The sequence below is a fragment of the Patagioenas fasciata genome, chromosome 4 (assembly GCF_037038585.1).
Source record: "Patagioenas fasciata isolate bPatFas1 chromosome 4, bPatFas1.hap1, whole genome shotgun sequence".
Lineage (NCBI taxonomy): Eukaryota > Metazoa > Chordata > Aves > Columbiformes > Columbidae > Patagioenas > Patagioenas fasciata.
The window spans coordinates 36,061,912-36,087,902 of NC_092523.1; the positions used below are offsets into that span (position 1 = coordinate 36,061,912).

General features: G+C 36.5%; 1 protein-coding gene across 19 annotated transcripts in view; it reads right to left on the minus strand.

Annotated features, from left to right (window-relative positions):
• Positions 1-25,991, minus strand: part of TENM3 (teneurin transmembrane protein 3) — a 1,336,783-nt gene that overhangs the window by 441,827 nt on the left and 868,965 nt on the right. For all 19 annotated transcript variants that reach the window (XM_071807653.1, XM_071807652.1, XM_071807659.1 and 16 more), the window contains one exon: positions 24,272-24,323. The gene's annotated coding sequence lies outside the window, so the exon portion shown is untranslated. The remainder of the gene's footprint in view (positions 1-24,271; positions 24,324-25,991) is intronic.

Sequence of the window (25,991 nt, forward strand, 5' to 3'; positions counted from 1 at the left end):
TGAGATAACCTGGATGAAAACCTTTTGTAATCAGTGTAACAACACACGGATAGAAAAGCTCAACACTTCTTTCTCCTAAAGCTCAGCAGCTCAAAACAATGAAGTTGCACATGAAGCACCAATAATATTTTGCTGTGGTTACATCAGATTTAACATTGCTGCATAGGTCAACTTGGAGCATCACAATGACCAAGTACAGGCTTATCGTACCAAAGGTCAGGCAAAACTGTCCCTGCATTGAGAGCTATTTTGTCCTCCTTGTTTATTTATGCTGATCTATCTATACTAATGGATTTAGCTTGAAGGGGGCTGGGGAAAGGAGGAGAGTCACTATATCTCAGCTTCCATTCATCATTAATATTAATATCGTCTTCAGTTATAGCATACTGGTAGGGTACACGCTAAGAACTTAAAGGACAAAGAGCTCTGGTGCTTAACAGGCATGTGTATTCATTTTGAGAATCAAATATACTCTGTAATTTGTTATTTTTTCTGAATTATTAACTGTGGCCTTATATGGTGACAAAGAACTTTGTTTCAGTAACATCTCTTCAGACTTTGTGATCTGAAAACCACAACATAAGGCCAGATGATTAGTACAGGAAAAAGAAAGTTTATTTAAAAAAACACTGGTATATTTAAAACAAAAAGAAAATATATTTACCAGTCAGTAATGCAGTCCCTACGCTTAAAAAGCTTCCAGTTTGTTTACTAAGAGTTTAGTTACCTAAATGCTGCAGAATCAATCCTGAGTCCCACAAGAAGTCCCATTAAAAGCAGCAGACGTGTATATATATATATCTGCCAGGAAAATCTGTGCAGCTAAGCATCTCAGACTGAATTCTTACTTTTGTTGCATATGCATATGCAACACTCTGCATTCCTGTCACTGCAGTTAGGTAATTGAATTTACTAGTCAAACCCCTTGAATGTTCTCAGAGAAATTCCCAAAGCAGGAATGGTAGTTCATCATACAACTCCCCACGTAAATCCACATAAATTATGTGTTTAAGTGTTAGATGTACTTTTTGGGGAAAAACTAACAAACAAACAAAACAGAACCAATCAAACCAACTACCCCCCACCCCCAACCCCAAACCAAACAAAAAACTACAAACCATAGTAGCAACAAAAACAACAGAAAAAAAACACGACCCATATACTTTTCCATAAATGTCTATTAATAAATTTTAGAAAATTGTGATAGCAAGGGATCTCATACACCTGAGTAACTACATTAATAAAAGCTACCTCTCAATCCTAGCAATTGCATATAGGCGATTTTGGAGAAGAGCTCTCTAGGGATGAAAAAAGTGCTGGTGAGGAAAAACAAAACAAAACAAAACAAAACAAAACAAAACAAAACAAAGAAAACCCAAACAAAATCCCCCAAATAGTATAAAAATATCAAACTATATTAATTGAAAAAAAGAAGCCATGTGCTGAGATATAGTAATAGGCGACTGCAGAAATAATATATCTAGATGGAAACCCACCAAAACCAACATGACACTGCATGCAAAATGCGGTCCATTAAAAGAGAAAGTAATATACTATATAAAAAGGAAATTGTCATATCAAACACATTGCACCCCTCAGTATTATAGCAGTAGCCCTGGATAGTCTTTTTCTAAAAATAAATGTTCTGTTGCTGAGAAAAATTAAAACAAGACGAATGTTTCATTTTGGATAGTAAAAAGGTGCCTAAAAAGCTGTTAGAAAATTAATAAACAGTATTCATAATTTGCTATAACTTGATTTTCCTAAATAATGGTGGAACAATTTTCTTCTGTTAGAATGTAGTAATTTAAAAGAATTTTCATCTCTGTTTACCTTGTTCAAGTTATGCGAAAATTTTCTGTTTACTTACTAATAATTTGGGCCTATCTCCAGTTTGTTGTGTAATTTTCTTATTTTAATTCCATCCTTTACCTGAACACACATAGATGTTGCATATTTAAATTGCTACTTTTTTCACTGTCACTTGTTGACAACAAATATTCTTATTGAACCCATGTTGAATATGTTCAATATTCAATATTCTTACATCAGAAAGCCTAAGTTGATGACAATGTCTAGAAACTTTGGTAAAATGCACTTTAGAAATTCCTATTGCAAAACAGATAAAAAAGGAAAAACTGAAAATATAAAAAGAGAAATAGCTTTTAATACCACATACAACAATGTAATATATGTGTAGAAAAGAAACACTTCATACGAATTAGCATTTCAATGTTTTGTAAACTAAAGTAATATATGCTTTTCATTATTTTAGTAAAATTAAAAAATGAGTTTACAGCAGTATCTTTAAAATTTCATATTGTTCAAGCTTGTTTAGGCACGGCAAATCATTTCAGCATGATGAATGCCTATGCAGCAATCAGAGATACTTACAGATTCTGCAATACTTCTTAAATTCAAAGCTAAGAGAAACAGATACTCTCATTTTTATGTAAGCCATTATTAGAATTTACTTGTAAGAAATCTGACATACTATGTCCTATTGCTTTAATATAAGCTATATATTAGAAAATATTTTTTCTATATTATGTGGGTTTCACAGCAGCAAAAGCAATTGCATAATATGGTGAAAGCACAAAGATTTATAGCATATATGCCAGTGAGGGTGAAATGAAAGGATTTTTGACCTACACTTGGACAACCGAAAGGAAAAAACAGTAAGGTAAAAGACCTTAGGCAATCCCACAAAAATATCTACAAATATCTTTTACAAAACGATTTTAAAAGCAGTAACTGGTTTTACTTGACAGCCACGTAAAGTATTTTGAGAGCTTGTTCCTTCATTGCATTAGTCCAGCTTTACATCAGTATAGCCGCATTGATTTCCCTGGAATTTTCACCAGTGCTGAACACAGCGAAGAGGCGGATGAGTGTGAGATCGGGGCATTCATCACCAAGGGCGAGCAGCTTACAGCTCAAGTGAAGGGAATTTGATTACCTGTTACAGATGCTGGAATTTCAGAAAGCACTTCAGAGCCACACCATATAATACTTTCCTTCTTCTCATTCATTAAAAACAACCCCTGGCATTTAGATTGAAAGAAAAAAACCCTCCAAAATGGTCATTCTCTGGAATAATTCTTCATGCTTTTATAGTACACCAGTGATTTGAAAGTTACTCTAGGTCTGGTTGTCTTTTTAGACTGTAATGGGCCTTCTAAGCTGGTCTGTGCTCCCAGAGACTTTTATCTGCCACTCACTTTTGATTGAGAAATGGATGGGATTATCTGTCTAAAGAGGGAAAGTATATACAAATATCTCAATTTTAAATGAAGCTGTTTCTGTATTTACAATAAGCAAATCTATGCTGATTTGCATAGGCTTTCCTAAAGCTGGTTTAAAGCTACCCCCAAATGCCAAAGTATGCTGTTTATAGCGTAAGGTGTTTATTGTCTGTTGGGGTGTGTGTGTGTGCACCAAAACCAGCTGTTCTTTGCTACACAGAAAAATTATTATTATTATTTATTTCAAATACACATATTACCTTTGACAGAATTTAAAACTAATAAACAGAGAAATATTAAAGTATCAAATATTTTTGGGAAAAAAAAGGATAACGATTTTTGTGTCTTTGTCAGTAAGTCTTAATGCTAAACTGATCATCAGGGAGGAAAGTTAAGAATGATTGTTGTGAATTTTAGAAGCTCTCCTTTTACGGAAGCCAAACTGACATGATGTCTTGACTCTAATCTTCATGTCAGCAATTAGCAATCAATGATATCCTTTCTTTTTGGTAGACAAGCACTTAGAAGTGTTAAAGAGGAATGGACAGGTCATCTCATTTTAGAAAATAATTATTTCTCTGAGGGTGGGAAAAACTTTCATTTTTATGTTTGCTTTTCTGTTTTGGCAAGCAGTTAGAAACAAATGTGTGACACCATATTTCTTTCTGAAAAGTAACTGCTTTTCTAAGTAACGGCTGGGGAGAAGAATGCATCCTCAAGGTGAAATAGAAGTTGAAACTTCCTATGGGATACATCCAATTTTAAACATTGCTGGAATGCCATCTTGATATTTAATTACAATCATACCATCATTTTTTTTTTTTTTCCCTAGAACTGAAAACGGTCTCTTTCTTCTGCCAGCATTTGTGTGTGAGGTGACAGAGATGATTCCTCTATGGTGCTTGACTTTTCCCAGGAAAAGGTATTCATATGGTGGTTCTGTTCTCTGTGGTTAGCCAAAGGATTGAGCAGTATCCTATATGATTTTCTTCATTTCAGGGAAGCAAATCCAGCAAATGCATCAAGCCCAAAACTCCAAACTGCAAAAATTTCAGCTGTTCACTATCCAAAAGTTCTTCTCTTGGAACAGTCCCATGTGTTGCTGGAAGTGAGAATGTTACTGCATGTACATGATGTTATCTGACTACTGAATCAAATTTCTCATAGTTACTCAAATATCTGCCTATTGTTTTCAAACACAAATTACTATGCCATAACCTGAAACCATACAAAGTTTCTTTTACTGTTGTATTTTCAATAAATTTTGAATCTGTAGGAAGGACTGTAGGAAATTTGAGGTTTATACTAGTGAAGTATTTTTATCCCTTCTTTTCAAATTCAAAGAAAAAGAATGGAAAGATTATTCCAGTAAGATAACATAGACACTCAGAAAATATGACCTTAAATGTTACATCTTACGGTCAAATCTAGGCATGTAAAAGCATCTTCATGAAGTAGTGTAATGGTGTGTAAACCAGTAATACACCTTCTGCAATTTTAAGGGATATCAGCATGCCTGAAATATAGGTCTATGGCCATAAACATATTGTGTGCTACTTTACTCTCTCTAGCCTTTTGCCCCAAAAAATTTGGTAAAGGAGGAAAATGGATACATTTTATCCATATGTTCTAGTTGGGATAATACTGATTTTTGAAGTTACAAATATGAAGGACATAAACAAGCACCAATGCAAAACTATTCTTATCATTAAATAGAACTATTCAGAATATTGCACACTAGTAAATAATTTATCCTATGATCTTGTCCATTGACTTTTTATCTGACTCATGCTAAACCAGCCAACTGCTATGCATCTAAGAAAATACCATCATATGCATTCACTAGTAAAACAGGACAGACTGAAATGAGTAGTTTTAGATAATTTAATTAGGTTGTAGGTTTTTTAATATAATTCAGTAAGTATGTGAACTTTTAACTTGTGTTAACTCAATTTCCTCATGCTTTCATTTACCATTTGTTAGGGACATTACAGTGATTAGCCAAAGCCCTTTCAGTTCTAAATGTTCTCAATAAATTCTGGTTTAAATTGACTGTCACTTTCTCGCTATAATAAAGTAGGTATTTGACATCTCGGAAGGAACCAGACTACTGTCTATTACATTTTCTTGAAGAAAATGTTTCTAGTTGAACAGAATCAACAGAAGTACAGTTACACTAAAGACTGCAATGAGTAGCCACAGCAGGCAGGTGTGTTGGACACGTACAAGCTCAGCCAGTTTTACCATTCTGATCCTTTTGGAAATTAAAATGATGTTGCATGCCTTTTGTTTCACAAGCTAAATAACACTATATTCATATTTAATTGTTTTGTTACCAAGTTTTAGCAGTGTCTGAACTCTTTCAGAAAACCCCAAATATCCAGCTTGTCAACAATATATATTCACTGTGCTGAGATACACATGCAACAGCAGTGTTCTTTTTCTGTTAGGTTCAAGGATTAGTGTGGGCCAAACTGCTAAACTGCAAAATGGCACACCAAAAATTCTGCAAATTTATGTACAAAAATTCTCTGAAGGATTTTCTAGATTTTTTTTTTTTTCAGATTCAAGAAATTCTAAAATATATTCATGATCTATTTGGTCAAACAAAGATCAGGAATGGCATATGGGATAGAAAAAGAGGAGATTGATAGCCCTAGGGCTCTCAGTTCCTTAAAATATTATAGATTCACATCACAGAGATCTATCTCACGAGTATTTGTGTTTTGCAGTCATGGCCTACTCAGTGCTCAAAATGTGTACGTAAATAATACTGTGCTAGACTAGCATTTTTTTGAAGAACAAATTCTGTTTTCATACGAACTCTACATACTGGATTTTTCTTCCCCCACTATGACATTTTTTTTTTTCTATTTAGGCTCTCTCTCTCTAGACTTCCTTGAGCTCCAGCACATCATGATCAGGTTTTCCTGATCATGATCAGGTTTTCCATATTGTCACTTGTGGATCTTTTAATTAATCTCTAATTTATTTTCCAAGACAGTGTGTCTTGAGTGTTAAGCACTTTTCAAATATCAACTCCACTATAAAGGGTTTGAATATGGATTTAGATCCTAAACACAGGTTGCTATTTTATTTTTAATTTTGCTCTGCCCTAGTATTGCCTCTTAATATTTTTTCTTGAAACAGTACTTCGACTTCTTATACTATTATGCATTCTCCATTAAAAAAAAATTCCTGCCCTCCCACAAAAAATGTTTTTATATTCAGTATTTTCATAGTTCCAAGCTTATTTGTTTTTATGTGAGACATTATTCTTTCACGCCAGGACAAAAGGAGCTGCCTTCTGACATCTATCTTCTTTCATTCTTAGCTTCATCAATAATAGAACTCATAATATTCTGTATGAATAAAATACAACAAAAAGAAATGGTCTTGTGTCTTTTTTGCCTTTTTCTACAGTTCATTGCATAACACAATTCTAAACCAAACCCAAAATTTATCCAAAGATTTTGATACTAAGTAGCTGGAATCCTACAGAATAATTATTCAAAGAAGGAAAACACTGTTTAATATTAGACTTGTAGAATAAATTCGCAACATTGACTTAATTTGCACATGTATTTTCATAATAGTAGACTTTTCTTTGGGAACATACAAGTCTTCTAATGATCTGTCTGCTGTATTATTGTAATAGAGCAAAGGAGAGGTAGACTCTGTAAATGCTTCAGAATGTTGTACTTATGTATTAAAGTATTCAGCACAAGAAAGAAGTAGATAAGTGAGATTTACCTGCAAATGCAAAGAAAGAATTGTGTTCATGTGAGCTGGCTGTCTAATTGGGATCTCTATTTGTGTTGAAACTTCTATTTTGGCAGTATTCACAAGGTCAGCGCATATACAAAAATATAACATTTTTTTTTACTTTAGGTCAAATTTTGGATGTGTTACTGTTTAGCAGTGTCCCTTAAGCTTCCTTATTGACCTTATTTATTTATTTTATTTTAATCCTACAGGATAAGGCAGAACACAGAATTTTTACTTGCTACATATTTTTGAAGGGACCTCTGGAAAATCACTTTTAAAATTACCTGAAAACATGAAAAACGCATCACATTTAAAATTGATAATTGCATTAACACGATTAAGCTACTGCTTATTCTGTTCTTCCATCATGGTCAGTCCTGTCACTTCTATTGTAGGCAGAACTAAATTGTCCTGTCAATAAATCCTATACTATTTTTCACAGAACACAAACAGTAATAGAAGAGGCAGAAAGTTGTTTTTTGGCCATTAGTGTGCCATTTGTTTACCTGGGTGGTCCATTTTATCTCCAATACTGAGTGTAATTTTTCATAACCTGATGTACTTTTAAAGGAAGAAAACTACCTTTCCTGTAAACCTAAAAAGCAATGAAGTTTGTAACATCTGTAAAATGACTCAAAATAAGCTAGTTCCCTAGAGGTACACCTCTTTCAATTTTCCAAGAATCAATGAGAAGAGGATAATAGGAAAGTGATGGGAGGCTTTCTCTTCCCACTGACCCCAAAGTCTGGGGTCTGCCCATGGAGACCCTCATAATTGTAGGGATTCAGACTGATTTCTGAGGACAGAGTTGTGATGCTAAGACACAAATGAAAAACTAAATTATTTAATCCTAAGACGTATCAAGTTTTGCACCAATAATGACTTAGCAGCTTTCCTGATTATATGCAAGCAGAAATATATAATTAGCGTTATTAGAAACAGTAGATTAGACCCATACGTGAGATGAAGGATATACTTGAAATATTGTTGCATACAAATCTGACCCATCTTTCACTGTGAAAATATTGTTAATAGAGTATCTCTGAAAAGTCTACAGCTATTCCTGTAACAAGCAAAATGGTAACAGCACTGAACAGCACTATCCCTGTTCTGTGAACTATCAGAGAACTGCCCTTCCCTTTATAGCTCCCAGTGGGGTTTGAATGAGTATTATATATAAGATATATACCTTCTTAGACATTTTGAAGGCAAATTTTGATGATAAATCTACCAGAAAGAAATTACATAAGTTTAACGCACATTTTTAAAAAGCAGAATGCAATATACTGTTTAACAACACCAATCTTGTCTGTGAACAAGGAGAGATGGGGAGAATAAGCTCTTTCCTCGTAAGGAAAGCAAGCTTCTTTCAAAAATTCAAGTAATTTTGTTGTGTCTGCACAATACCTATGACATAGGAAGGGAACTATGATCTATCAGGTCCGTTTCAAGACAACTCCACCTTGTCTTTCAAAAAATTATGGACTTACTGTTACAATTCTCTAACATATTGTTATACGCATCTGGCTTCTGCTATACTTCCTCTTACCCTCCTGACATTTCCAGAGTTTTCTGCCAGATCTTACAAATGTTCTCCACTAAAAATAACCACTGACATTTACAAGTGGCATGCACTAATAACATTCAGAACAGGATTTTTTACATACACTTATTTGTGTTGTATATTCTTTGTAAACCTTGGCTATGGTTGTTAAAAAAACCCCATGGTGTCAAATACACTCCATAGCTGCATCAAAACAAACCGGTTAAGCTACTATAACTGAAGTATTTTGACACTAATATATGACATGGGGTATTGGGCTGCCCTTTTTTTTTGGTATATATTTCAATAATCACCTGCCTATCCAGTTTTTAGTGAGCAAAGGCAATGGCAGTCTGCCTCATTATGATGTGAACAACTCACCCTCTGAAGGAGAGAATCACACACACTGAGTTGCATGAAACTGGCTCCTCCCTAAAGATGGCCTACCCTCTCCATCAAAGGGGAACAGAGGCTTAGAAATTAATTTACTGCATTCATCATTTAAACTTCATGCTAGGGCTCCAGAAGCCCCTCACTTACAGTTGCTTCACATACTCTGAACTATGAGGCTGCCATAGGACCTCTGTCCATAACTGTCTGTGGCTCCATGAAACCCAAACTGGTTTTAGTTTGGCCTGGTTTAGATCTTTCTGTCTTACAATGTCATGGATGAATATTTTTTTTTTTTTAATGACTTTTAAATAAGAGTATGGCTGCTAATGACCCATTAGGAGGCTGAGGCCTGTGTTCACCATGAATAAAATTCCAGCCGGTTTGTTCCCAGAAGCACGAATTTCCATGCATTCTCCTGGTAAACACCAAGCCTTCAAATCAGAGATGTGAAGTCTTTTCTGGCTGTAGTGCCCAGTTGATGCCTTATTTACCTGCCACAGAGCACAAAGAGGGAGTGTCCAAATTGCTGGCAGGCTGACTGAAGACAGTATACGATTGTTGTGGGAGCCCTGTAGCTCCCTGCAGAGACCTCACTTAACATCGGTACTTTAAGTTAGCAAACTTCTGACGTGCTGTTCAAATCCATCTCTGTTTTCATTTCAGTCTTCTGAACATCTTAATAATGTTTCAGTCACAAATATAAGTAAGATTAAAGAATATTGTAAGTAAAAACTTAAATACTCAAATTAAAAAATCATGAAGATATTTCTATAAATGTTTGAACAAATCTAAGCATATCATTTGGAAAAGAAGAGCTACGTTGTTTTTTGTTTGTCTTTTTTTTTTTTTTTTTTTCCTGCAAAGACATTTTAATTGTCCTTCGATCACATGATGCAACTCAGAAACTTGAGGTCATATAACCACACCAATACTGAGGTCAACAGGGAAGACATCCAGCAGTGGCATCTGACAGGAAATCTGACAAGCTGTCAGACTCTTGTGGGGCATATTTGGTCAACAACACAATGGCTAGTCTGTTTATGTAATAAATGACTGTCTCTCTTAGCCCAGAGGGGGAGGCAGCATTCATGAACTACAGGTTACTTATGAGCAAGATACAAATACATAGTCCTTTATGCAGGTTCTCGCATGGCTCTGCCACTTCAGCAGCATCTGACTATCTAATATTCTACTATAAGCACACAATTTTCAGTACATATTCAGAAGAACTGAAAACTGACTGCTAATAGTGATAAAGGTGTTTTCTTCCTTTTTTTTTTTTTGAATCACTCAAATATAGAATGCATGAAAAAGAAATGTCTAAATTCATTGCATTCTTCTGATAAACGTTTTCTCTTTAGTACATCGAAAAAAAAAGAAACCTTTGTCTTAAGTTAGAGTTCTTGAATCATAATATCTAATTCACTGCAGAACACGTATCACTTACCAGTTGAGATTCTGAAAAGTGAATGAATTAGCACATTCTCAAATGGAGATATTTTCCCAGGTGAGTCATACACCTTACTTAGCTTCCTCTTCCCTAAATTTAGGATACAGACCTTCCTTCCAAGCTATGCTCCTTTAAACAGGAAGATACAGCCTGCTCAATCATGTAAATGAGATGTCTCATTGCTGTTATTTGAAAGTGTTAAGAACTACCATTAAAAAAAAAATCCATCACAAAAAATTAAGCTGGAGATAAAATTTTTTATGTTGTCTGGAACATAAGAGGCACCATTTCATTTTTATATCAGATACTGTCTGTTCTGTACCAACAAAGCTTCATACAAACATAGCTAAAATGCAAAGCTTTTCAGTTGAGTTCAAACTGGAAGAATCTTCTTGATGGGGCTTATCTCAAAATCATCTGAAGTCCAAAGTGTCTATGCAAAACTATTAATCTCAGAATGTGTGTAAACACCACCCTGGAGACAGGCTGCAATTTACAGTTCTCCGTGACAGGCAAATCGCTGGTAGAGCCCTGTCATTTAACCCCAATGATTTCTTTGGTAGGCATGGAAAGAACAGTTTTCATACTGCCCTGTCACAGAAGGGCTACAGAATATGTCAACACTGTATGACTTTACATAAAAATTAAAGCAATGGGCAGGTATTTCAGTCATGAAAATAGATCAGCAAGGTGGGCTTTCAGATCAGTGTCATTGATAAAAACTTGCTACATGAAGTATAAAGAGGACTTTTGCATTTTTAGGGGAAAATATATAGGAATATATAGGAATATATGGGTTTCTTGTGCATCGGGTTTTTGCTCTACATACTTTAAATGTAAGTTGGAGTTCTCTGGTTTTATATAAGCCCACAGTATGGTTTCAATCTCCAGTTACCTAATGGTGCATGTTTGCTAGCAGTAGAGGACACCAGGGCAATGGTCATGCTTATCTGCCCAATATACACAAATCTTGTCAAAATTCTGAAGGGCACAGCCAGCTAAAATTTGGATTATGCTTATTTAAAGAGGATACTTTCATTTGATCCACAGTTTAACTGCCTCTATGTTTAATATGTGCTTCACCATCACAATTCAAACTGTATATGTAACTTAGTGCTCAGGTTTACTGGTATTGGCAACATATTTTCTATACAATATTTTTTCAATTGCCTTCATGAACATCTATTTAGAAAGTGTTTAGTAAAATACAATAAGCCAAACTGGTATTTATTTAACTTTTTCACACCTGGTACACTACATTTTCATTTGAAAAATTTGTTCAGGATCCATAACTGAGAAGTCGCATTCCACATCTGCCATCATTGCAGCCTTGTCTGAGCAATGTGCAAAGTAATTATGTTCATATTATGTACAGCTCTCCATGTAAAACTGTGTTCCTGGAACAGATATCACTGCCGGATGGTGGAGAAACTAATGCTAGAGAGACATACATGGAGTTGCCCAGAAGTCATCTGGTGCTTGCGAACTTTACTCGCCCTGATCAACCTGCAAAAAGACTTCCATGAGTTTTGAGGGATATATGAGGAAGTTATGGCATTGTAGTTTCCTTGCAGATCAGAACTGTCAGTGACTTACCAATAAAGGAAACTCTGAGGGCAAAAAAGGAAGGCATCCCTGTACACTCAGGAAACTGGTCAGCCTGGCCTCATGAGTGGCTGTGGTTGTAGCCAGCCCAAAGAGACAAATTGAATGTTTCTTAAAAACCATGCACTCCTTACACAAGCAGAAACTGGTAAAAGAAGGAATAAATCAAAGTAATGGAGGGGAGGAAGTAGATAAGACACCTTCTGCCATACTCTTCAATGTCTCTGACTTTCAAATGTATGTTTTGATTTTTCTTCTTTACCACCTGCAAACATTCGCAAACACAGGCCTGGCCATCAACTCATTAGCACCTGCACTTGCTTTATGAACAGCTTGGAAAATCCTACTACACTACAAGATTCACCACCTTCTACCCAAGCCTGGCCAGATGCTAGCAAAAATTAAATAATTCTAAGACTTCTTTAGATTTAAACAAATGTTGTCCACATGATCACAAATGTCACTATGGTTTGATTCAATCTCTAACAATTCCATATTTCTCTTGTATGGTGAGGGGATATATACGGCCATGGAACTCCCGTTAGCAACGATCTTTAGAAACTCACCAAAAATGACGAACTCTACCACAATCAGGAGTGTAAAAACAGTCAAAGGACATTATCCAAACCCCATGAAAGCAATAATGGCACCAGCGCAAGGACTGGAGTCACTGTGTTCGAATGCCATATATGGGTTTGGTAGACAGAATGAACTAGATAAGGAACAACGTTCATTTTGAAGGCACATTTGTACACTGCGGTGATAAGCACATAAACTCCCTCTGATTATGAATTCATTTGCATCTCCTCATTCAAAATTAGTTATGCTTGATGAGTGACAACAGTGGGTTTTATGCTGGTTTTGAGGTGCATTAAGCCATCAGTTACTTAGATAATCAGAAAGATAGCAAAATACTAACTTCAAAAATAATAAGCAGCATTGTGCAGCAGGCAGGGCTTAAATACCCTTAAATCAGAAAAATATTATTATGTTTACGTTTGTAAACAATCGGTTTTCATAATACACTGCATAGCACTGTGTCATGTTCAGTGAGCTTTGTATAACATACAGGAGTCATGTAAAACGCAACTTGTCACACCATGCCAAAAATAAATATTTTATTCAAAAATCAAGAGCTTAAGCTTGCATGTTAGAGGGACTGATAGCACCTGTTAAATGGCATGGCTTACATTAGCATTTCTGTGCACTGGTTTAATCCAGATACCTCAATTATCAACGCCTCAGTATATTGCAGTTCAAATGCTTCCCTATGAAAAGGCACTTAGTTTTGTTGAACTCTGACAGAGTGTGTGCTGATTCAATAATACGGACAAGTGCCCGCTAGGGCCAGGACCCCTAAATTCTGGTAATTTTGGTTTTACAGCCTGTAACTCCTGAGTTCTATCCTTCCATTTTCTATAGCTTCAGGTTTTCTGTGTGCATGAAATTCCCCACCTTAACCTTAAAATATTCTGTCCTTCTGGTGTTCACTGACAGTCTCTGAGGCTTGGTCTTTATTCTCCTTCAGGGTTCATTCTTCTTCTAAATACTCATCATCCATTGCATTCTATAAAGAGAGTTCCCAGCAGTAGTTTTTAAAATAAAAGATAAAATGTTCAGCATCTGAACATTTAAGGCTCTAGTGTCAGTACCTGTGATGCCTCCTGTTGACAATGATGGTTATCACTGGGTGCAACTGAAATCTGTTCATTCTGAACTGTCTTCAGAAATCAGCCTTATCTGATTGTTCTTCCAGATCAAAAGAAATAAGAAGACAAAGTAAGCTGTGCATATTCTTTCACTCCGCACTTTGTTGTTTAAAAAGGAGAAATCCCACTAGGATCCATAAACCACTTTTAGATATCACTAATCTTTGCTATGGATTTCTATTTTTCCCATTTATTGCCAGCTGCCTTATTAGATTTTGATATTTTAATGACATAGAGCAGCAGTGTTAGGAATTATTGTGCAAAACATATAAAAAAATCTAGATAGACAAAAGAGCATTTATTGCTCGAAGATAAATGACATGTAATTCTCATCACTTACAACTGAGATTAGACCTTTTTTACCACATGCTAGATATACACTCAGTAGTAGGAATACTTGCAATGTCTCCAAAATCACACCTGGAGCTCCTGGACTCAGGCACAGTTACCATCTCTTTTAGATATTTGTGTAAGGTAGCTTGCATTGCCTCTAACATCTGGTTCAGTCTCAGTGACTAAATACGCAACTATCTTTTGTCAACTGTGTAACAAGCAGATTAGAGGAATATAATAATTCATTTTTGTAATTTTTATTTTTTAAAAATAGCTAACATTGTTGCTGATAAAAGGGATGTGAAATAGTACATATCAAAGTTTTGCCGAAAAACTCAAACTGGAATTTAACTATGCATGGTACACATGCTTCGCATTCAGCTTCACATGTGCTAAAGCTACAATTTTTGGAGACTCCCTAACCCTGTTAAGGACCCCTACTTTTATTTAGAGTATAACTCATGTGTTTGATAACAAGTGGATAAATGAAGCATATATTTTACACCATCTCATAGTCTCTGAAAGAGCTATTTTCAAGTGAATTAAAATTTTGACATGGAGACTGTATCTTACATATGTTCTCTATATCTGGATTTTGGTACTTACTTTTGATTTACATACCATGGAACAATTCTTGGGAAGTCTATGTATAACCAACCAGTTCCCTATTTTCTAGTAAGTTCCACCTGGTTCACTGACTTGCGTCATTCAAATTATCTCTCCCTGTTTTGTTTTGTTTCCCATTAAAAGACAATCGGGTCAACGCCCATCTTAACGACACCCATAAAGCTTCCGTTCGCCTTTGTGCCTGTCTTACTATAATATTAAAATGAGTTTTGTGAACAATGTGATTCGTGCAGTAGCCTCAACCATAATGAGCCAATGCACACAGCCTCTGCTCGATATCCATCAGATGCTGAAGAAGAGGATATGGATGACAACTGAACCCAAGACCAGTTTGCCATCAACTCAGAGGTCCAGAATGCATGAAAATGTCCCTTTCTATTCCTATTAACTGAAGGAAATGTTTCTGAAACCTCTTTGAGACTCCATCAGAGTAGATCTGGAGGTCAAATCTGAGTTTCAGGAAACTCCACCCTTCTTGTAGAGATTGCTAAACTCAACATCAAACCAGCAAAAACTGAAATGTTGTTTCTTATTTTACACAATACATGCAGAAATTGAAATTTTTAAACACAAAGGCAGTATGCTGCGAGAAAAAATAGCAAGTTCTTTATTCTTTAAGCAAAAATTCTCGCTGACAAATTGAGTTATACCAGCTTCTGGTTCAGCTTGAAGTACCAGCTTCAGGTTTGCTTGATTTCTGTGCTTTCTGACTTATCTCCCTCGGGCTATTCAGGTTAGATGGATTCAGTAGACTAAATATAAAAATCACAGTACAAAATCTATCACAAATTAGCCTTAAAAAGTAGTTCAAAGAACCATAACAAGCCACAAGAAAGGGGTTTTAGCCTCTTGCAGGGAAATAACAAAATGTGTTTTGAAACAATAGTTCAGTGGCTCAAGAATGACTGCGCATCTTAAAATAACAGGGCTGCAATACTTGTGGCAACTCAAAGCATCAGTGGGTCCACTTTTAGACATGTCATTACCATGCCACAAAAAGTGAAACTGACTGCCAACATTATTTAACATTTTGCTTAAGAAACCAAGAAAACCTTCATTTTTTTTCATTCTTTTTTTTTTTTTGTTTGTTTTCCTTCTTTTTTTGGCACCAAGTGATAAATAGTACAAGCAAAAGAAAATGAAAAAAAAAAAAGAAAAAAAGGGATACTCATTAAAGGAAAAGCCCCTGCTGTTTTTCATCTAACACACTCCTCAAAACACCCACAACCTAATTAGCCCAGTGTATTCACAATATCTGACAAAATCCAACTTCTATTTTAATGTAAACATTTTTCCTGAAAAAAACCTTTTCTCCATAGAATGTAAAACATTACTTTTCTACTATCCAGCTCGTACAAAATTTACTGTCCAGCACCAACAGTGTCTTCTAGAATTTATTATCTGGGATATTTACTTTCTGATCCTAGACTGATCGACATCTCTGTCAAAATCAATAAGCTGTGGAACTAAAAGCAAGTTTTGCCAAACAGTAAAGGGTTCTAAAAGACACTGCTTAAAATCCTGGATTGTACCAATGTAGCACCTGCCTAGGCACAGTGGTTTTGCTATTGTTCTGCACTCTGACAGGGAATCCATGATTTTGCCTGTTATCTCTGCAAATGCTCCAAAAGGGAATCCTACCAATAAAGACAGAAACGGTTCCTAAGGACAAAGGTAAGTTTGCATGGTTTTAGATTAAAAAAAAAAAATCTAGAGTCACAGAATTAGAGAATCGTTTAGTTTTGAAAAGACCCTTAAGATCATTGAGTTGAACTGTTAACCTAACACTACCAAGTTCACCACAAAGCCATGCTCCCAAGCACCACATCTACAACATATATATGTATATATACACACACTTCCCAGAACATCTCATATCAAGTCACTTAATGACCTGTACACATCAGGTCAGACCTGCCTAGATGAAACGAAGCACAAACTCTACAGCTATTGTGTCTTGCTTGTGGCTGTGTCAGCAAGTTCAGCTGAGGCTCAAGAGTAAGGGCTAACTTCCACTTTCTGCTGGAACCCCAGGAGGTTCAGGATCTTACTCATGTGGCAAAATAAGAATGTGTTTTAGCAGTCGTTTTCCACCTGAGGTTGTCTGAGCTTTACAAAGGAGGCATGTCTTCACTTTATTCTGCTATTAAACAGGTTAAGTTAGATGTCATAGAATGTCCTGAATTGGAAGGGACCCACAAAGACCATCGAGTCCAACTCCTGCTGGACATATGACAACCCCACAGTTCACACCATGTGTCTCAGGGTGTTGTCCAGTCTCCTCTTTAATACTGTCATGCTTGGGGCCGTGACACCTCCCTGGGGAACCTGTTCCAGTGCTCCACCACCCTCTGGGGGAAGAACCTTTTCCTAATGTCCAACCTAAACCTCCCCTGGCACATCTTCCTGCCATTCCCTTGGGTTCTGTCATTGGTCACCAAAGAGAAGAGTTTGGCGCCTGCCCTTCCTCCTCCCCTTGTGAGGAAGTTGTAGACCACAATGAGGTCTCCCCTCAGTCTCCTCCAGGCTGAACAAACCAAGTGACTTTAGCTGCTCTTCGTACGGCTTGCCCTCCAAACCCTTCATCAATGCCCAGAACTGCACACAGTGCTCCAGGTGAGGCTGCACCAGTGCAGAGCAGAGTGGGACAATCACCTCCCTCGCCCAGCTGGCAATGCTGTGCTTGGTGCACCCCAGGACAGGGTTTGACCTAATGGCTGCCAGGGCACACTGTTGCTTCATGTTCAACTTGCCATCGATCAGAATCCCCAAATCCCTCTCCACAGAGCTGCTTTCCAGCATCTCATCCCCCAGTCTGTATGTACAGTCAGGGTTGTCATTTTCCAGGTGCAAAATCCTGCAGTTGCTCTTATTGAACTTCGTGTAGTTGGTTATTGTCCAGTTCTCCAGTTTGTTCAGATCCCTTTGCAGGGTCTCTCTGCCCTTGAGCGCGTTGACAACTCCCCCCCAGTTTTGTGTGATCAACAGAATTACTAAGCAATCCCTCAAGTCCTGAGTCTAAGTAATTTATAAAGACATTGAATAGCACTGGCCCTAAGATGTATTGCTGCAGAACCCCGCTAGTGACTGGTTGCCAGCCTAACATAACCCCATTTACTAGAACCCTTTGAGTCCAGTCCATCATCAATTTGCTCACCCACTGCATTGTGTGTTTACCCAGCTGTATGCTGGCCACATTGTCCAGGAGAATACTGTGAGTGACAGTATCAAAGGCTTTACTGAAATCCAAAAAGAACACATTGACAGGCTTTCCTTGATTGACTAGATGGGTAACCTTGCTGTAGAATGAAATTAAGTTGGTCAGGCACGACTTTCCCCTCATGAAGCTGTGCTGGCTGGGATCGATGACTGTGTTGTCCTTCAGATGTTCTTCAAAAACTCTCAGAACTATCTTCTCTATAATTTTGCCAGGAACAGAAGTGAGGCTGACAGGTCTATAGTTGCTGGGGTCATCCCTGTTGCCCTTCTTTGTAGACTGGGACAACGTTTGTCAGCTTCCAGTCTTCTCCATATTCCCAAAGGCATTGAAAAATCACAGACAGACGTCTCACTTTGATGTCAGCCAGCTCTTTAAGCACCCTAGGACAAACCTCATTAGGCCTCATCAACTTGTACGGATCTAGCTGGAGCAGCAGATACCATACAAGTTCCGGATTGATAGGGAGTTTATCGTTCTCACAGCCACAGTTTTCCAGCCCAGGGTTATGGGGGCCCTGAAGTCCATTATCGGTGTTGAAAACTGAGGTGAACAAGGCATTAAACGTCTCGGCTTTGTCTATGTCCCTGTTAATAAGGTGACCATGTTCATCTATTAATGGGACAATGTTATTTCTAGCTTGCATTTTGCCACTAATATATTTAAAAAACCCTTTTTTATTGTCCTTCACAATACTGACCAGCATCAATTCTAGTTGAGCTTTGGCAGCACAAATTTCCTCCTTACAATGGTGAGCAGCATCTTAGTAGTCCTCCCATGTTGCCTGACCTTGTTTACACTGACCATGTAATTTCTTTTTCCACTGTATTTCAAGAAGATCCCTGCTCAACCAAGCTGGTTTTTACCTCACCTAATAGATTTTTGGCATTTTGGAATGCCCTTGCCCTGTGCTGATGGACCCCAGCACCTTCAAAAGCTTCTTCCCAGGGAATCTTATGAAGTAGTTCTCTGAGCAGCCTGAAGTCTGCTCTCCTCCTATCTAGTGTTAAGGTCTTGCTGGAATTTTTCTCCTATTAGTAAAGATTTTAAACCTGACTTCTTTGTGGTTGCTGTGGCCAAGGTAGCCACCAGTCACCACATTTCCCATGAGACACTCTCTGTTAGTGAGAAGCAAATCTAGGAAGGCACCTTTCCTGGTCAGTTCCCTTTGTACCTACACCAAGAAGTTATCATCCAGACGCTTCAGGAATTTTCTGGACCTGTTGGTATCAGCTGTGTGATATTCCCAGTTGACATCTGGCAAGTTGAAGTCCCCCATAAGGACAAGGGCAGTGATTTGGAGGTTTCACTCAGTTCCTTAAAGAATAACTCAGGAACTGCTTAATAGCCTGACAAGATTGAACTCATTACTGATCAGATGTCTCCGGCCACTTCTCATTAAAAGTATGATGTTGATTGTGATGAGAAAAGACTAAAATTTAACAGCTTTAATATCTTCATTGGTTTGAGAGGTTGAATTATTAAATTAATTCATCCCAAGGAGCGGTTTTAAAATGTGGCTGTACACTGGGGATACACCAAATTCCTGATGACCAAGAATGTTAGAAAAATTTCTCTTGATGAACATAGCATAAAATTATGGCATTTTACCAGGAAAGGAGAATGCTGGCCCCAATCCATCCTTCCAGGATAATCTACAAAAAACACTAGCCAAAACAGTGATCCTTCCCCCTTATGCCACTCTGTGGCTAGTATTTGGCACTACTGCTCAGAAGTGGGATACTTGGTTTTCAGAATGACCTAGAAACTGAAGTTTTTCTACTTTCGAGGAAGCCATTTTCTCAAGACAGGAACTAGCACAATCACTAATCCTGTCCTTGGATTTTGAATGGAAAGAGTGAGAAGTAGTCTAGAGGAAGGCAATTAAGTCTAGGAATTCAGGCCTGTGACTCCCAGCCTAACTTGATTTGTAACTCAGGACTTGAGATGGGCACCTCAGCTTTGATGGCAGAGAAGATTTAAAACTCATATTTGCCACCGTGTATTGGTGGCTAAGGCCTTTTTTTGAGAAACCATTTCTCAGATTTACAACTAATATGCCAAACAGTGCAATTTTGTGTAAAGATGCTAGAAGTGTCTGCAAATATAAAAACATTCATCCAATAATTAAGGCCTCCATAACTGACTGATTGATTGCTCTGACAAGATGACAGTTTAATGATTGAGTAGGATAACTTTTTATTCTATTAAGAACAACTTGCAAAAATACTTCTAGTGGCATGCCTCTCTACACCTCATAAATGTAGGTAGCTTACAAAGACTTCATAGTAATGTGGAAGAACTATACCAGTATTTAAACAGCAGAGATGCATAAGTGTAACACAAAACAAACCAAAATAATATGTATAGTACCAGGAAGGTGGGCCTACTATCAGTTGGGAATTCAGCTCTGATTCCTATATCAACAATGCAAGGACTCAAGATGCTGTGACATTTAGTGCCTAGACAGAGTCCAGTTACAACAGGAGAGACTACGATACTGTAATCCCTGTCTGCTAAATGAAAAATTCCATGAATGTCTGAAAATATACACTATACAGCAGAAGCCAGAAGCTCTTTTTGTTGGGGCAAGAACATTGCAGTCTCACTGACAGTCAGCACTCTAATATGCATTGTCATGAAAGGAAAAATGAAAAATAAGTTGTGACAATAATAACTTCTGCCACAAAACCCTATCATCAGGATACCTATTGAATATAGAAACCTCTACTAAAATATCAACCTTTAACACAGTGTACAATGCCATTTGACTCTCATGAATACAAACTGAAGCAAAATGCTAGCACAGAAGTTGAAAATAAATGATCATAAAAAACCATAATGATGGAAATTGTGAGCAAAGACTTTAATCTACCACTGAAATTAATAGGGTTTGTACAGGTTTTCTGATTTTAGCTTTTAGTCTACAGTAGTAAATAATCACGAGATAATGGTCTGGAAGAACAGACATTTAAAAGTCTTTTAAAATTGCTTTCAATAGAGACGCTCTTGAAACCAAGACTTTTTTTTTTTTTTTTTAATAGCTATACTTGAGATCTACCAAGGACTTAGCCTGTTGCAAAGTGTAGACAGCTGTAGGAACGCAGGCCTACTGAAACCAACGCTACAGGGCTTGGTAAACAAAACTGACCTAAAAGTCATTATGGGGAATACAAAAAAAGCCCAAGAAGAACCAGAAGCATCGTCACTGGACCTCTACAGCACCAGTAGCAGGAGTTCTGAGTGGCTGGTCACATATTTTGGGAGATACAATATTTGAATAGCATACCAGCCTTGGGAGTCACTTGAAAGAACTGCTGCTTCATGGCTTCAGGTGTACTGATGTAGAAGAACAGAGGAGTTCGAATTAACTGATTGCATTAATAAAAAGAAAAAAAGAACAAACCAAAACACAGAGGAACTGTATATATCTGATGCTAGTTTTGTAGTAAGAAAAGTACAATCCATCTTCCATGTGAATATTTGTAATATAATGTGTGTGAACATTTACTCAGCACAACAAGCCAGTCAGATGGAAGATATAAAAGTCCGTCCGTCCTTATTCAGAGATCAATAAATGAATAAATAAATAAATAAATAAATAAATAAATAAATAAGCTTTTGGAAAGAATGCCGTGTATACTTTGGTATTAAGATGTATGTCTGTATGAACATTAATAAGAACTGGAAAGATCTGTTATTATATTCATTGATGCTGATTATTGCTGTCCCCATGTGCTCTGAATTGTTCCCTCTACAGAGATGGATTTGAGTGCAGTAAGGTACAGGTGAATTAGTGAAAGTTGCAGTAGTGGAAATTTAAATGCGTAAAATCAAACTGGTAGAATTACTGGCTTCCTTTAGCCTGTAATAGTTAAATGAGCAATGGAAGAGAACAACTTACACTGGTTAGTTTCACAAGCACACGCTTGTTTGAACTCATAAGTCTCATCCAGGGATACTTTTGTGTTTCTACATACAAGCATATCCAAACAGCAGCAAGTACAGATACAACAAAAACAGCCTTTCAGATTCTCTCTTATAGGGACACAACAAAAGACACATTCTCTTTGGATATTTTAGTTTAAATGCTTAGTCCAGGGTAAAGGAGGAGCACCTTTCAAATAGCTGAAAAGAATTTGAAGAAATGCCACAAGTTTTACATGTTTTATTAGAGTAGCATTCATACGTCCCTCCCTAAGTGGAAAACAGACTAAAGTAAACACTAAAAAAGCAAAGTAGCAGCAACAGTGTATTTCAGTAGTATAGACATTGCTTTTGTGTGTACTTTGCAATAAAGAGCTAACCAATAAATATAGTTATGTATTCAGCTGAATACCAAAATTCTATATACAACCTAGAACAAATGATATATACTTAGAATTTCCTACAGTTACTTTTTAATTCTAAAATGAAAATAATATAATCTAGTAGTTCTCAGTCACAAACCACGTTTGATTAAAACCAAAATAAATATAAAGACATATCTGTAAATGTATTTAAAGCTATCTGTAAAAATGGTATTCTGGGCTTTTTTGATGCTTATTTCTCTCGTGCCCATAATGAGCGTAAAGTAAGATTAACTTTTTTGATTTCACTGGGGAAACAGCATCCAGAATCTAGAAAGCTTTGTCATTAAAAGCTGCTACGCCTACACATGCAGGTTCTAGGCTATGTTCTGAGAATAAAACAATAAAGAAGAGTAATATTGCATGTAAGACGTACATGGCAATTTTCCTTTCCTTCCAGACCTTTATTTCAGTATTAATTAATTCTTAAAACAAATTTTTTTTTTTTTTTCTAAATAGAGCTTTATTATCCCCTGCAGGAGACAAGTGCTGGAGTGGGTTACTGAAGAAGGCCATAGTGGTCAGTTGTGCTGTATGCAACGTTATGCAACTGCAAATGTATATTTTTAGGTAAGTCCCATGAGTGGGACACTCTACCATTCCTTACTTACACCTTCCCTTTGTTAGATTCAAGAAAAAACTGTATTACTCAGCAATCACAGAACACATTTAAATTAAATTCAACAATATAGCTAGGAAATGAGAAAATGATAAAAGCCAGTAAAAAAAAATCTGATAATGAAAACTCTAGTTCTTGTGACTGAGCAACACAATATATAAAGCCTTTTCCAGGTTATTAAGATTTTTATTCTTTTACATGGAGAGACAGCAAGTGAGAAGGGGAGAGAGAAGCGGGGGGGGGGGGAAGAAGAATCTGTGGTCTGTAAATGATCAGCACAAAAAATAAATTATGGTCAAGTAACTGAACTTTTCTGATGTGTAAATTGAATCATTCCCACACGCTGGTGTTTTATAATTAAAAGACCCTTTTCACTGTGGGAAATTTTACTGAATTTTGTATTAAAAGAAGAAACAAACCATCAATCAGGAGGAGGTATGGGAACTCAAAGAGCTCAACCCATTAAACTTGAAGAGTGTAGTCGAATTCTGAATGACTTGCTCTAGGAAACTGTAGCTCTTTTAAGGTAGGATACTGTACAAACATTAATGAGCAGAATGCGTATCTGATCGCTGTTCTAAAATCTTTTGTAGTCATATAGAAGAACACACTTTCCATTTGGTGTCACAAGATGCAGAATATGGCTTTAAATGAACCCTTTTTGTGAGGTTCACAAGCTTTAAATTACTTGACTTTGGTTACCATTGAGAAAAATCGCTGAGCTCAAACCAAAGGAAAAAAAAGCCAACGCAGGTACTTGTTCAGTTCAGTACAGTTGCTGCGTGTGTACTGATCAGACAGATTAATGTTTGCCCACAGTCAGATCACTGCCAAATACAAACACTTCTGATGGGCACCAACAGCTGCCATTTCAGAGCTCTGGTACCTCACGTGCTTTCAGTTGAGCTGAGGTCATGGCTACAAATGACATTCGCAAATTATTAATCCGAGGGCATCATTGAAAAACATCACAATATGGCATAGGTAGGCAATAGTAGTTTCTTGTGGAAACTTGAGAACTCTCACAAGCGATATAATAGTTCATTTTGAGAATTTAATTATTTATTTAATTATGTTCTATTCTTGATAAGTTTGGTAACAGGGTAGAGAATCTATCATCCTGGATTTCCTTTCCTGGACAATATACTTTTATCTGTTAAAGTTAGTGCTACGTTAATTTATCCCACTTTATATTTTGACCTACACTGTTATTGCAATAACAGTAAATTAGATACAGCAGCATAAATTATTGATCATGGGTAAGTCAGTAAGATGTTGTATACTGAGCACATCCGGGCCTATTATAATTTTGTAGTTCTGATCTATTCTGTCAGTTAGACAATTGTGCTGTCATTTAAAAAGCACCAATACGATATATGGGTCCCATCAGAGCTACAGGATGTTTCATCTTACCTCCAGCTTTCTATGTGGTGGTATGTTGGTGGGCCTCAGACGATCCAGGAATCTGCAATGAGAATAGATGATGAAGAATTTTGTTATCAAACATATTTTTATTTTTAAATGTCTAATTATTATTACAAAATACCACAGTAATTTCAAAAATGAAATAATTAGATGATAATTTTTTTTGTACCATTATTTTCCTCTTTGCTCTGTGATATAATAATGTGTCCATAAACCGTGTATCTTTCCTAAAGTCTAAACAAGATACAGATTATCTGTAATAAAATCTTTATTATAGTTGCTGCTGGACTGACTTGTTACTACACTGTAAAATGCAATTTTATTTGTTTGAACCATATGGAAGTGTTGACTGTATGTAGAATACTAAATGTAAAAATGGTATTTTGGAGATCCATGTTCATTGTACATTATTTACCTTCAGGTCACATATGAAAAGGTTCTTTGCTTTATGCTACTGTGGAAAACTGATCATGTGTCCTAGGAATTTAATATGAAATTTAAGAGAAAGGTCTTCCTAGCTTTAGCACAGATGATGTGAATTTTCAATTGCAACCTGGCAATTTTCTTGATGTATGCACCAGCAAATATATTATAAATACCCCTGCTATAGCTTTGCAAAGCCAACATATTCAACAGTAATAAACATAAAACATATGGAAAAGATAATGATTATTTTTTGAAGAAAATGAAACCTAATGGCACTTAGAATATATATAAAGAGATATTTTCAGACAGTATTTTTCACAAGTATTACAAGGTTACAGTGTTCTGAGGTTAACTAGAAAATGATTGTTTGTTTTAATAATCAGGAATTTGGGAGTATTTCACATATAAAGACTAAGCATTAATAAATTAAATGGATACATGAAATAAAGCTCTTGCCAGTAACAACAGTATCTGAAAATCATGTTTCATTCTTATCTTTCTTACATTCCAATTATGTTTACACTGTACCATCTACCAAAAAGTGAAAAAAAAAGCATAATAAGTCTTGAACTGTAAAACCATTTTTTGATTCTAGAATTCCTCTTCAAACAAGAATCCAAACAGCCCACACATTCTCCTCTGAGCCTTTAATAATGCTGTGATTTTGCAAGTGACAAAAATAAATAACTTATGATGATGGACAAAATATGAAAAAATGTACACTTCCTATATTTGTGCAAATACTTTTTCACTTAACAAAATGTTTTCATTTCACTTTGTGTTCAGCATTTAAAAAATGTATTGTGAAGGAGCATTTCACCAGTAATTTTTTTTTTTTATTTCAGGTAATACAGGTCAGTGTAAAATCTCAGCATTTTCTGGGATTATTTTTTTCTTTTTAAAAGGTAGATGTTGGACTGACTGATCAAAGAATGAGAAAAAGGTTTATCAATATGATCCAACCAATGGTAGTGTACTTGGTGTACTTGTTTTGGCTGTGATGGAGTTAACTTTCTTCATATTAGTTTGTAAGGTGCTGTGTTTTGGATCTGTGACCAAACAGGGATGTTCTAGCAGTTCCTGAGCAGAGCTGACACAGAGTCAAGGCCTTTTCTGCTTTTCACACCGCCCTGCCAGCAAGGGGTCAGGGGTGCACAAGAAGTTGGAAACGGCCAGCTGACCTCAGCTGCCTGAGGGGATACCCCACACCAGAGGAGGTTGTGCTCAGCAAGAAAAGGTTGGGGGAGGAGGAGGAAGAAGGGGATGTTCAGACTAATGGTGT